At 45.4% G+C, this 12,121-nt stretch overlaps 1 protein-coding gene across 1 annotated transcript in view; it reads left to right on the forward strand.

Annotated features, from left to right (window-relative positions):
• The window catches only part of LOC144772894 (acetylserotonin O-methyltransferase-like), a 755,766-nt gene that overhangs the window by 570,129 nt on the left and 173,516 nt on the right, over positions 1-12,121 (forward strand). The gene's annotated exons all lie outside the window — the stretch shown is intronic.

Here is a 12,121-nt window from a genome sequence, read left to right on the forward strand (position 1 = left end):
TCTCTCTGATTCGATGCAGACTCTTCGAACCCCCTTTTGATGTCAGCCAATAAGGTGGAAAACATGAGCTGCAAGGAAGCTACTGAAACGCAAGTAGTGGAGTTAGTAGTGGAGTTAGACGTGGAAGTAGTATCACTACTGCCTTCTGTTATGAGAGGGGTGTCCGAGATTGCTTGTAGTGAACTGCCAATGTTTAACTGTATCTCCGGAATTTGCCCCCCCTGACCTGCTAGGTCTTGTTCTATGCCAGCCTTGGTGCATGGATCGATAACAAAAACAACAGGTAGTGGGCCGAGGGAACCCGGGTTGATGTTAGAGGCTACTTCACCCCCCTCCTTAGTCGCATTAGTTAGGGGACCCAATGGTTCCTCTGCCTTAGAAACGCTTAGCCCAGATAAAGGTACTGGTAGCATAGTACAGTTATCTTGCTCATTATGGCTAGGGGTTACACTCGCCACCTTAACCGGGGGGACCAACAGGGCCCCCTCCATGCTTAAAGCTGAAAAAATAACTGGTACAGAGTCTGGTATGGTGTCTAAAACAGCTGCTGATGAGGAATGTGCATCAGGGATTGACATGAAATTAGGTGGAAATGGGGCACTGAAATTTTCTAAGAGGCCTGATTGTAGAGGAGTACCCGATGGACCGGGGGTGACCGGAAGAGCAGAAGGGTCGCACGCACGAGGGGGGTGATCTTGCCCCAAGTCCAATATCTGCAGAACAACTTTAAAGAATGAACACAATGAAGGCGTGATCCTAGAACTAGAGGCGAGCACGGGCTTGACAGCCTTGTTACCCTTTTGTGAACGTTTGGCCTTCACCTCAGTTGAAAGGAATGACGAGGTTTTGCTCTGTGTGCGACCTCCTAAAAGTGTAGTGCCACCTTGGGGTGAACCCCCTGACTCCAGCTCAGAGAGAGATTGAAAGACCTGAACAGCCGATAAACCCCTTCTCCCACCCTTCTTCTTTCGGGTGTATATCCCTCTACCTGTACTGTTGGACCCGGCCTCGTGGCGCGGTCCGCTCTGCCCCTCCACACCCTGTGAGCGCGGGCCTGCACCCTGAGTTTCCTGCGCAGCGTCCCCGTTAGCATAGCCTGCACCCCGAGCCTGGTCGTCCGACCCCCGATAAGTCCCGTAACCAACGACCAGGCCTGACTATCTCGTCCCACTCCCGGCTCCGAGTGCCTAACCTTGCATGCCCCAAATAGCCCGGCAGCCATTTTCCCTCCCGAGATTCCCGTCTCCCTGGGCCTAGCCTGACCCCGGCCCCAGCAAAACCCAGACTCCCAAGGCGCGCCAGTCCCGGCTGGGGGGTAAAGGGCTCCCCGAGTGAGATAAGCCAGGGAGTTTCGATGGTACCTCCGGCCTCCCCTGAGGGACCGGTATCTGTCACACCTCTGGCCCTCCCCTGTGGGCCAATCCCGTTCACACCTCTGGCCTCCCCCAGTGCTGGCTCCAGACCCGCTGGCGTCTGGGACCCATCGTCAAAGGATCAAAGAACCAACCGCCGGACCTCGCCAACGACCAGCCCCCCAGGGCATGAGACCTCCGCCTGCGAGGGTCCGGACATCAAAGGGCCAATGGACCATATCTGGGCCCGCTCGACAACTAGCGGGCAGTTGTATCTTGGACCTGAAGCCCTGCTGATCTGATCGCGGCTGACCCTGAGACGAACTCAACCTCGCATCCTTGAGCCCTGCTAACGCTGTCGCGGCTCCCTCTTCGCAACAAGGAACTGAACCACCTGAGCCCTGCTGACGCTGTCGCGGCTCGAACTGAACTCGTAACCATCGGAGCCCTGCTGACGCTGTCGCGGCTCGTCCTCTCTAAGACCAAAGATCTAAGTCCTCTCTAAGACCAAAGATCTAAGACTGAACTCGTAACCATCGGAGCCCTGCTGACGCTGTCGCGGCTCGAGCTGAACTCGTAACCATCGGAGCCCTGCTGACGCTGTCGCGGCTCGTCCTCTCTAAGACTATCGGAGCCCTGCTGACGCTGTCGCGGCTCGAGCTGAACTCGTAACCATCGGAGCCCTGCTGACGCTGTCGCGGCTCGTCCTCTCTAAGACTATAGGAGCCCTGCTGGCGCTGTCGCGGCTCTCCAAGACCTTCTCCGGACCGAGCCCTGCTGACCTCGTCGCGGCTCGAGGAGTACTCTGGTCCGGCTGGACCATCGAGACCACAATCACGACCCGAGCCGACTCGCCGTGAGTGAAGCAGCCAGTGCAACCATCATCCCGTATCCCCCGGCTCGAGGATTGAGAGCTGTGCATAGGGTACGCATTGTACTGGCCCAAAGGCTAAAGACTGTCCCGCTTCCCTCTTCCCGAAGCCTCAGAGACTCTGTGATTCCTCGATCCTTTCTGTACATAAGAGTGCTTCCTTCTTTTTATACTGCATATAAAGAACTTGTCATTGAAATTCAACGTTGTAGTGTCTGTTCATACGTGTGGTGTGAGCTCAGTGTGTACGATCCTAGACTCGAAGTCCTCCCCGGTGAGGACCTCACGATAAGACTCGGCAAGATCTGTGGGAGAGGTGGGTCCTGGGGTGGTTGGGTGAGAACAACCTGGCCCTCTGAGATCGCCCCTTCTAACATGTACCTTTACTCTGTGACCCCTTGCACACAGATGGTACTGCAGTAAGGGGGATCAAAGGAGCTGATGCAATTTGAGATTGAAACCCTACCGTCTGCCCCCTTCCTCTTTCCCCTTCACCTCCACAGTGAGAACAACACCTCCAGTTATCTCCCCTCTCTCCGCTATCTCTGCTTCTGCTGACGTCGCCGCCGTTGATGCTGTGGCGTTGGTAGAGACAGCAGAGCCACCAGTGCTGGCACGAGAGTCTCTCCAGAGAGTCCGCAGTCGCCTACCTTTGACGGAGCTCCAGGGCGACCCGATTCCACAGCCACAAGCCCGTCCGCGTCTGCCCTAGCGAAACCGCAGCAGCACCAACACCAAGATCCGCCGGGTCAGTTAGCACCACGCCCCCGAAGATGAGGCACATCGACACAGAAGCAACAGCGCCGCCGCCCAAACTGTACACAGCACACCAGAGGGGAACAACGGGAAGGAAAAACCACTCAATCAGAGTACGCCGGAACAACTCCACAGGTAAAACCTTTGTGCCTCTCGATGCGTTTTAGATTATCCCGCATGATTTGGCATGATTCATCCTCTCCTGCGACCGCTGTGTCCAACACTCTGCCGGGGCTTGGAGCGGGGTACCGCGGCAGCTAGCCTACTGCCGCCATGTTTCTCCATGCAGACTCCCTTGAACTATGGTGCAAAGGTGTGTGTGTGGTGCTCTGTAGCCAAATTGGGCACCTGTGCTGGGCGAGGGGAGAGGAGTGTCACATCTCTGTAGATATGGCGCTTTCGTCCTCTATCCCTAACATTCAACCGTAGGTGCTGCGCTGTATTGAGTGATAGGGTTGTAAATCTGTCACTTAGACACAAAGCTGATCAAATAAACTTAGAAATGATCATTATTTATCATTATTTATAATCAAATATAACAACTTTATCATTAACAAACAAACAAAACTCAACTGAATGGACCAACCTTATCACTGCTCTGAAATGAAATGAAATGAAATGTCAACTTATAAAGTGCGGTTGCTGCCCTGAGGCATCCAAGCGCTAGCGATCAGCTGTAAAATTGCTTAAAAGGCAGAAGAAAAGTTAGAAAGGAACATTAAACAGAAAAGTCTTCAGCTGTTTCCGAAAGGTGGAAAGGTTTGTGTTAGATATAAGTTGAAATGGGAGTGAATTCCACAGCTTGGCGGCGTTGTAACTAAACATCCTGCCGCCAGCTCTAGCCTTTTTTATTCTGGGGACTGTAGCAATACATGCCTGGCTAGAACGGAGAATTCTGCCAGGTTGATACTGTATTGCTAGGTCCCGAGTAATGAACGGGCCCGTGTCCCAAAAAGCTTGGTGGAATATACATAACGCCTTAAAGGCTATTCTTTGTCGCACTGGAAGCCAGTGCAGGCTGTGCAGGCTCTAAACTGTACTCCAAAGATTGTAGATTCCACCAAGTCACTGGGAATTACCCTAGATAAAAACCTGAATATGTTAGCACATATTAATACAATGGCAAAAAATGCCAGGTTCCACTTGAGCTATTTGCGAAAAATTAAACCTTTCCTGAGCGAAACAGATCTTAAAACCGCAGTACAAGTGCTGGTTATATCAAGGATCAAATATTGGTGCACTACCTTGGCTGGTCTCCCTAAGATCTCAACTGCCCCATTGAAAGCTTGTCTTAATGCAGCCACAAGGCTGATAGCGGGATCAAAATATTTCGACCACATCTCACCTCACCTGAAAATGCTAAACTGGCTGCCGTCTGAAGCAAGAATTCAATTCAAATTGGCATGCATCACTCATAATGCAATTCACCACAAAACTCCAGGTTACCTGGCCCAGAAACTTACACCATCCAGAGGTAACAGACCTTCTAGGAGCAAATCAGACTTTTTTTTGAAACCGGCTCGTTTGTGCAAGAAAAAGACGTATGACCGAGCATTCTCAGGAGCAGCACCGAGAATTTGGAACGCACTCCCACCAAACATCAGAAGAATTACATCCATTGCAACGTTCAAAAAGGAAGCAAAATCGTACTATATGAGCAAATTTCTTCCTTCAGGACTATATGGGAGGCCTGCTTTCTATAAACTGCCCAACTTTATTACTGAATGTATATATGTCTATATGCTAAATTGAAGTGTAAAACATTATGACGGATGAAACACTATTTTAAGGAGCTATGCCACACCACACTGGGTCATGATCAAAGATGATCATGTATTTTAACGGCGCCATGGCAACTGTATTATTGAATGTATATATGTCTATATGCTAAACTGAAGTATGAAACATTAACGACTGATAAAATGCTACTGTAAAGCGCTCTGATACCCTACACTGGGTCATGTTCGCGCTATAGACAACACTTAATAAATAAATAAATAAACATATTACAATTTATTCAATAATGTGAAATCTATAATTGATTAATTAATACAATATATACATGTGCAGTTTTCACTATCTAATATATAACATTATAAATTATAATTTATTTCATAATTAAAACTTTTAGCAAAATAAAAAAGACATATTAAAAATAAAAAATACAAATAATCAAATAAATTACTGCATGGTAAAATAAGTAAATACCATGTAGCTATGAACTGTAAATTAAAATGTAAACCAAAATATATTACAATTTCACAGTATAAATCATTTTTTTAAATAAAATACTAAACAATTTCAAACAAAAATATTTTTTAAACCAATCCTTTTGTAATATATTTAGTAAATTATATACCACATTTATCAAAAAATGTAAAACATATTAAACATTAAAAAATCTGCATTACACAAAAATCGAATTTTCATTGAAAACTTGCAAAATATTTAAACAATTCTTTTTTATTGAAATATAAAGTTAAAACTTAAATTTGTAAAATATCATAAACTCACTGATACAGTAGGTCAGGTATAAAGCTCAATATTTAGCAAATTCAGCTACTCCACTACAAATTATTCCAAATTACAATGGCCGACACTTTCCCATACAGGATTACAGCTAATGCACAGCCATTATGTGCAAAATCAATATTCAAACTAGGCAAATCTTGTGTACAAAACCCATTGCAAAAATAATTTACCAACCAGGATATCTAATAGTATTATAGTATCAGGAGTGCCTATGACTCCCCCGGTGAATGATCTGTAATCTATAATCTCTAGGAACATTGCAGGCTTAGATTGACACCTAAAACGAACTGGAGAAAATCAAATTTAGTGTGCATGCCAGAAACATGTTAGTCCTCCAAACTCTCTGTGTCTAACTTTTCCACCCATAAAACTTTGGCAAGAGAGGCCCAGTGGAGAGCTGTTGAACATGATCAGCACCAAAATGAATGGGAACAATTTTAGATTTGACCTAACTTCTAACTACATACTGGCAGTCCTGCTAAACATTATAATAATTGGAAACTCTTAATTATAGATGTTGTTAGATCTGTCAGCCTTAGGGTGGTATACCCCAAACGATTTGCCTACTTACCTCCAATTTCTGGTGCATTTTATATTTTGTTGGCCTTAGGATTCTGTGCACCTTACCACTGATTCCTAGTGCTAAAGTGCTTGTGCTGACTCCCCTAAACATGGTTTGATTTGCATATGCATAATTGGCATATTTAATTTACCTATACATCCATTTTAGAGTGGTATACCATATACAGAGGGACTGTAAATTAAATGCTGTCAGTGGGCCTGCAGCACTTATTGTGCCACCCACTTAAGCAGCACCTCAAGACATGTCCCAGACATGCCAATGCAGCCAGAATACAGAGCACAATTTTGGAAATATTGGCAATTTATGCCCTTATCCCTTTTGTGCTTTCAGCCTGTCTTGGGTCACATGACTGGGTGTAACTGACAGTTAGACTTTGTGAATTCCTCCTAAATAGACATACAATAGAAGGATTAGGTGTGCCTGAATGGACCATCTGCTGACAGAATGAGGTAGGTGGAGCTCAGCACAGCCCCACTTACAGTTGAATAGCTTGTGCTGTGCCACCACATAAAAGGCCTAATGACCCTGTATTGTGACTGCTGCCAGCTTGGAGGCTGTGGAGTAAGGAAATTCCATGGACTTCAAAGACCCTTTCCAGAATCTTTTCCTTTCTTCCAGGAGAAGGTTACTGACATAGAACATTTAGACCCACTCTTCAGTTCCCTACTGGACCTGCGGAAGAGCTCTCAGAGGACTACCTACCAGACTGCTGCTGTATCTGGAAGGACTGTCCTGCTGCCTGGAGCTTGCCTTGAGCCCTCAGAGGCCAGCCCTGCCTCTACACCTGCTACCAGTTCTACCAGAAGTGACCTCAAGGGCAGGTTTGTTGGCCTCCTTTTCAGAGCCAAATGGATATAGCAGGCTTCCATCATGTTGAACCTTATTATTGATCAATTTAGAGGCAGGCGATGTGTAAAGATACATTTTTAGCACTACATTGTCCTCGACCACTGCAGGATGCAGGTGTCAGCACTTGGTACTGCAGTGAAAAAGAAACACTTTCGGTGGTAGAGGGTATGTGTTCTGCATGAGCGGTTGGGACTTTCCCCGTAGTTCTGTATCCTGCAGAGGTCGAGGACAATGTACTGCTAAAAATTTACCTTTACAGCTCGCCTGCCTCTAAATTGACCTAGAATGTGGCAACCTGAGAAATGTCTATAGATTTCACCTTCCAGTGTAAATCTTTGCTTAGCTCTGTGCATTTGTGCGTTTTATATATCACCTTGGAGGTAAAACCCTTACCCACAGAATTTAGCCTCTATCATCATGGGGTACTGCATCTAGCACTGTGAAACAACCTGTGGAATAACATGCATCTGACATCCATTTACCAGGGGTCGTACATGAGTCACAATCTCACATAATATCCTTATATTTTTAAATGTCTAACAATTCATTGGTGGACCAAATGTTTATGAAAAATGTTAGGGAAGGCTAAAAAAGTTTTATTGCCCCAATTTTACAACATCAAAAGCCATGAGAGTCCTTTAATTGATTGTCCATGTTGAACTGTCAATTGACATGGCTAACTCCATGCCATAGCTACATACACAAACAGGAGATACAAGGTTTTCCATTTCTTGACCAGCCTTTTAATGGAACTTTCTTTCCAGAAGTAGTCCATATTGTTGAGTAGGTATAGCTAGGTAGCAGACCCAGGAGGCTTCCGGATTGTCAGAACTCTTAAGCTTCCATGGGTCATATTTAGTGAATGTGTCCAACTGCTTTCTTACTGTTGTTGGAATTCTGATTGCACCCACATGTAATCCCCTATAATCGACTACTGAGTGCCTTGGCAGTAGATTACAAGGGTATTTGGACAAACTATTAAATAAATAGTACAAATTACAACGACATCTTAACATACTTACTGTGCAGATTTATATAATTTCTTTCAATGTTGCAGAATGGCACATTTTGTATGTAATTCTTTTTAATATATTGCAATTTTTCTCTGGTATATGTTTGCCTCACCGAATCATGTGCTTGTCAATGTCTGCATTCCCATTAGTCAAACTCATATATCAGTCATTATTCTGGAAACCAATCCAATCTGAATTTAACTTCCTCACTATTTTTTGAGCAATGAAATGTTGACAGGTGCATTGAAGACAGTTTGAGCTGGAGTGGCATATGAATGTTATCTACATTACAATACCCTCATTCCCTCCAGACTCGCCAAGACAAATGAATTGCAGAGGACAAGAGAGGGGCAGAGGCTGTGTGCAAAGGAATGCTTCAATACTTCCCTTCTCTATTTTCCTGTGATTCACAGTTACAATGGACCTGTGAAAGTGGGACGTGGGGATTCCCTCTGCTCCTGCTTATGCCTCAGCCCTGCCAATTAAAGAAAATCAGTTTGTCAAAGATGAGGGAGAACTGGATCTGACTTTAGCCCCCTACTCAGCTCATTCAGTTACTGTTTGCCCATTTCTAACGTGGGCCTGCCTTTGACTGCAACTGTCAGACATACAGAGCAAGAGACGTGAAAGGCACCAAAGCTTCTGAGCCGCTGGGAAGTTTTAAACCCCTGTTTCTCCCAGGAGCCTACTTTTTTTTTTTAGGTTTAGGCCCAATAAAGTTCTCCTTGTTTTGAAGCTCGTACTACGATCACATGATCGCTTTTTCCAAAAACACTGAAAAGAGACGTAGGACTACGTCCCGAGCAATACGCCGAACACAGTGTTTCGAGCTGTTACAATCGGTAAGCAGGCATTCACCGCGCAGAGGTCTCCTCTAACAGAGTTCACGTTTCCTGAGACTAAAACTTGCCCCCATTTTGTTTATATTTCCGCACAGGGCCACTTCAAAGAGACCCCTGCCGGGCACCTTTTAAACAACTCGGGCATGGCCCCTAGCCACGTTCAGCCCTGGTAAGCAAGCCGCAGCGGCAGCGCTGATTGTCTCCCCCACTACATGATTGTTGTGGATTTTGAAAAGTAATCCGCTCCCTTCCTCTCCCCGTTTTCTCTTCCCCCCTTCAGAATCGTATGGACACAGTACAGGATTAATTAGGTGAGTGAGTCACTGTAATGCAATGTTTGATGCTTTCCATTTGATGAAACAATCGTGTCTGACAGAAGTCTTGTCTACGTCTGTCCGTTTTTTGTCTAGTCTACCGAGTGGGATCGGTTTCCTCCCAAACTTCATACAGGGATTTCAGTCGTATTCACAAGGTACGGTTTTGACTATCGGTTGGTGGTGTTTATTAGAGTAATCAAGTGGAATTGATTAATGGTTTTAAATGAGCTTGTATGTTTTCTGTTTTGTAGAGATTTTTTGGTCCTGAGGAGAACCCCGCAATTGGGGGTTCAAAACGCGTTGACGTGACCGGACCCATTGTCAATCTGAATAAACAGACGTTTATTGTTTTGAAAATAAGGATTTATGTCCAAATGACAACTTTGACGGATTAGGACTTTAAATTAAGGAATTTAACCATATTCATATGTATAAACAATCTTTTTCTTTTGACAAAGGGTCATTTAAAAATCTGTTGTATATATGTGGGTTTGTATGAATGAGGTATGTTAGACTTGGCCAAAGTATGAGTAGGATGTGTGGAAATTTTGTAATGATATTGTATATTGAAAAATGTTGATGTTATTAATTGTATTATTTTTCATCTGTTTATATATGCACAAAAGTTTTTTTTTTCCTCAATCATGGTTTGAAAAAAATGAGTTAAAAGAATTTTTCCATTAGTGAAATAAATAAACTAGTTACGTGATTTATAAAACGGACCGGTATGTTTTATTCATAAAGGTTACTCAAAGGAAGACAGAAAGTTAAATCCAGTACTGGCAAATCACCGCACCCTGATACAGCGCCTCAGCAACACCGGAATCCAAGGAGCGGCACTGGAGTGGATCATCTCGTTCCTCGCCGGAAGAACCCAGAGAGTCTGCCTCCCCCCGTTCCGATCCGCGGCCACCGAAGTCATCTGCGGCGTTCCGCAAGGATCCTCACTCAGCCCCACCCTCTTCAACATCTACATGAGCCCTCTCACAGCCATCGCTCGCCAACACAACCTCAACATCATCTCCTATGCCGACGACACCCGGCTGATCCTCTCCCTCACCAACGACCCCGCCACTGCCAAAGCCAAACTCCAGGAAGGAATGGAAGACGTCGCAGAATGGATGAAGATCAGCCATCTGAAACTGAACTCAAACAAGACGGAAGTCCTCATTCTCGGACCATCTCCTTCTGCCTGGGACGACTCCTGGTGGCCCCCCGCCCTGGGCATTGCACCCAAGCCAACGGACCACGCATGCAACCTGGGCTTCATCCTGGACTCCTCCCTCACGATGACCAAGCAAGTCAACGCCGTCTCGTCAGCCTGCTTCAACACCCTGCGCATGCTCCGAAAGATCTTTCGATGGATCCCCACCGAAACCAGGAAGACGGTTACCCAGGCCCTCATCACCAGCTGTCTGGACTACGGGAACACCCTCTACGCTGGAACCACAGCAAAACTCCAGAAAAGACTCCAGCGCATTCAGAACGCCTCAGCACGACTCATCCTGGACATCCCTCCCCACAGCCACATCTCTGCCCACCTGAAAGACCTGCACTGGCTCCCCGTCAGCAAGAGGATCATGTTCAGACTCCTCACCCATGCACACAAGGCTCTCCACGACACGGGCCCGAAGTACCTCAACAGCCGCCTCACATTCTACACACCCACCCGCCAGCTCCGATCCGCCAGCCTCGCCCTCGCCTCCGTCCCACGAATTGGCAAATCCACCGTCGGAGGAAGATCCTTCTCCTACCTGGCAGCCAAGACATGCAACTCCCTCCCCACTCACCTACGGCTGACCCTGGACCATCTCTCCTTCAGGAAACAACTCAAGACCTGGCTATTCGAGCAGTAGCAAACCCCCCCCCCTAAGCGCCTTTAGACCCTTACGGGTGAGCAGCGCGCTATTTAAATTTTGTTGATTGATTGATTGATTGATTGACATTCATATGTCACTCCTGCTCCACTGTCTTCAATGCACCTGTCAACATTTAATTGCTCAAAAAATAGTATGGAATTAAAATTCAGATTGGATCATTTTCCAGAATAATGACTGATATATGAGTTTGACTAATGGGAATGCAGACATTGACAAGCACATAATTAAGTGAAGCAAAAATATACCAGAGAAAAATTACAAAATAGTAAAAGGAATTACATACAAAATGTGCTATTCTGCAACATTGAAAGAAATTAAATAAAGCTGCACAGTAAGTATGTTAAGATGTCAATATATTTTGTAGGAGTGCAGACCAGGAGTTGAGGAGGTTAGTTTATACATTTTAAGGATGGACTGAGGTAGGTGATCAGACAACAGCTTACAAGCTCGATAGACTGGGCTCATTTTAAATCTATGATGCAGGTGACACCTCTTAAATGGTTTAGAAAAGCATCTCAAATAGGTCTTGCAACTTATGTGAAGTGCAGGGTGGTACAAGGCAGATGTGGGATCCCTTGACAAGGGAAAGATTGTAGCATTTACTACAGAAGATTGATTTCTCTCCTAAGAATACACAGAAGAGCTCTGGTGTTGTATTTAAGTGGTACCCATAGTCCTGGTTGTTTATTGTAGTGTTATCTATCTATAAATAAAAACGAATGTATGTCTGTCTGTCTGTCTGTTTGTCCTTTATGCATTACTACACCATTCATCCGATCGCCATGAAACTTTGAGAAGTTGTTGAGTACACTCCCGCAACGGTTTCTGGCATAACATTTTGTTTAAAGATCGGCTCCCAGGGCCCTCATATTCTTTGGAATACTGAATTTGCAACCACGTTTTTGCAAGGGTACAAGACTTTCGGTGAAAAAGATGATGAACAATGTCATCGAAGCTACAATTTTGATTGGGAAATTCAAGGGGGAAGATGTACTGTTGCCACGTATTCCAATGATCCCAACAGATATGCCATTTGAATTCAAACGTTTACAGTTTCTGGTGCGACTCGCTTTTGCAATGACCATCAGCAAATCACAAGGACAATCGTTGCATGTGTGTGGACTAG

This window comes from Lissotriton helveticus, chromosome 8, assembly GCF_964261635.1.
Source record: "Lissotriton helveticus chromosome 8, aLisHel1.1, whole genome shotgun sequence".
In the NCBI taxonomy this organism is placed as follows: domain Eukaryota; kingdom Metazoa; phylum Chordata; class Amphibia; order Caudata; family Salamandridae; genus Lissotriton; species Lissotriton helveticus.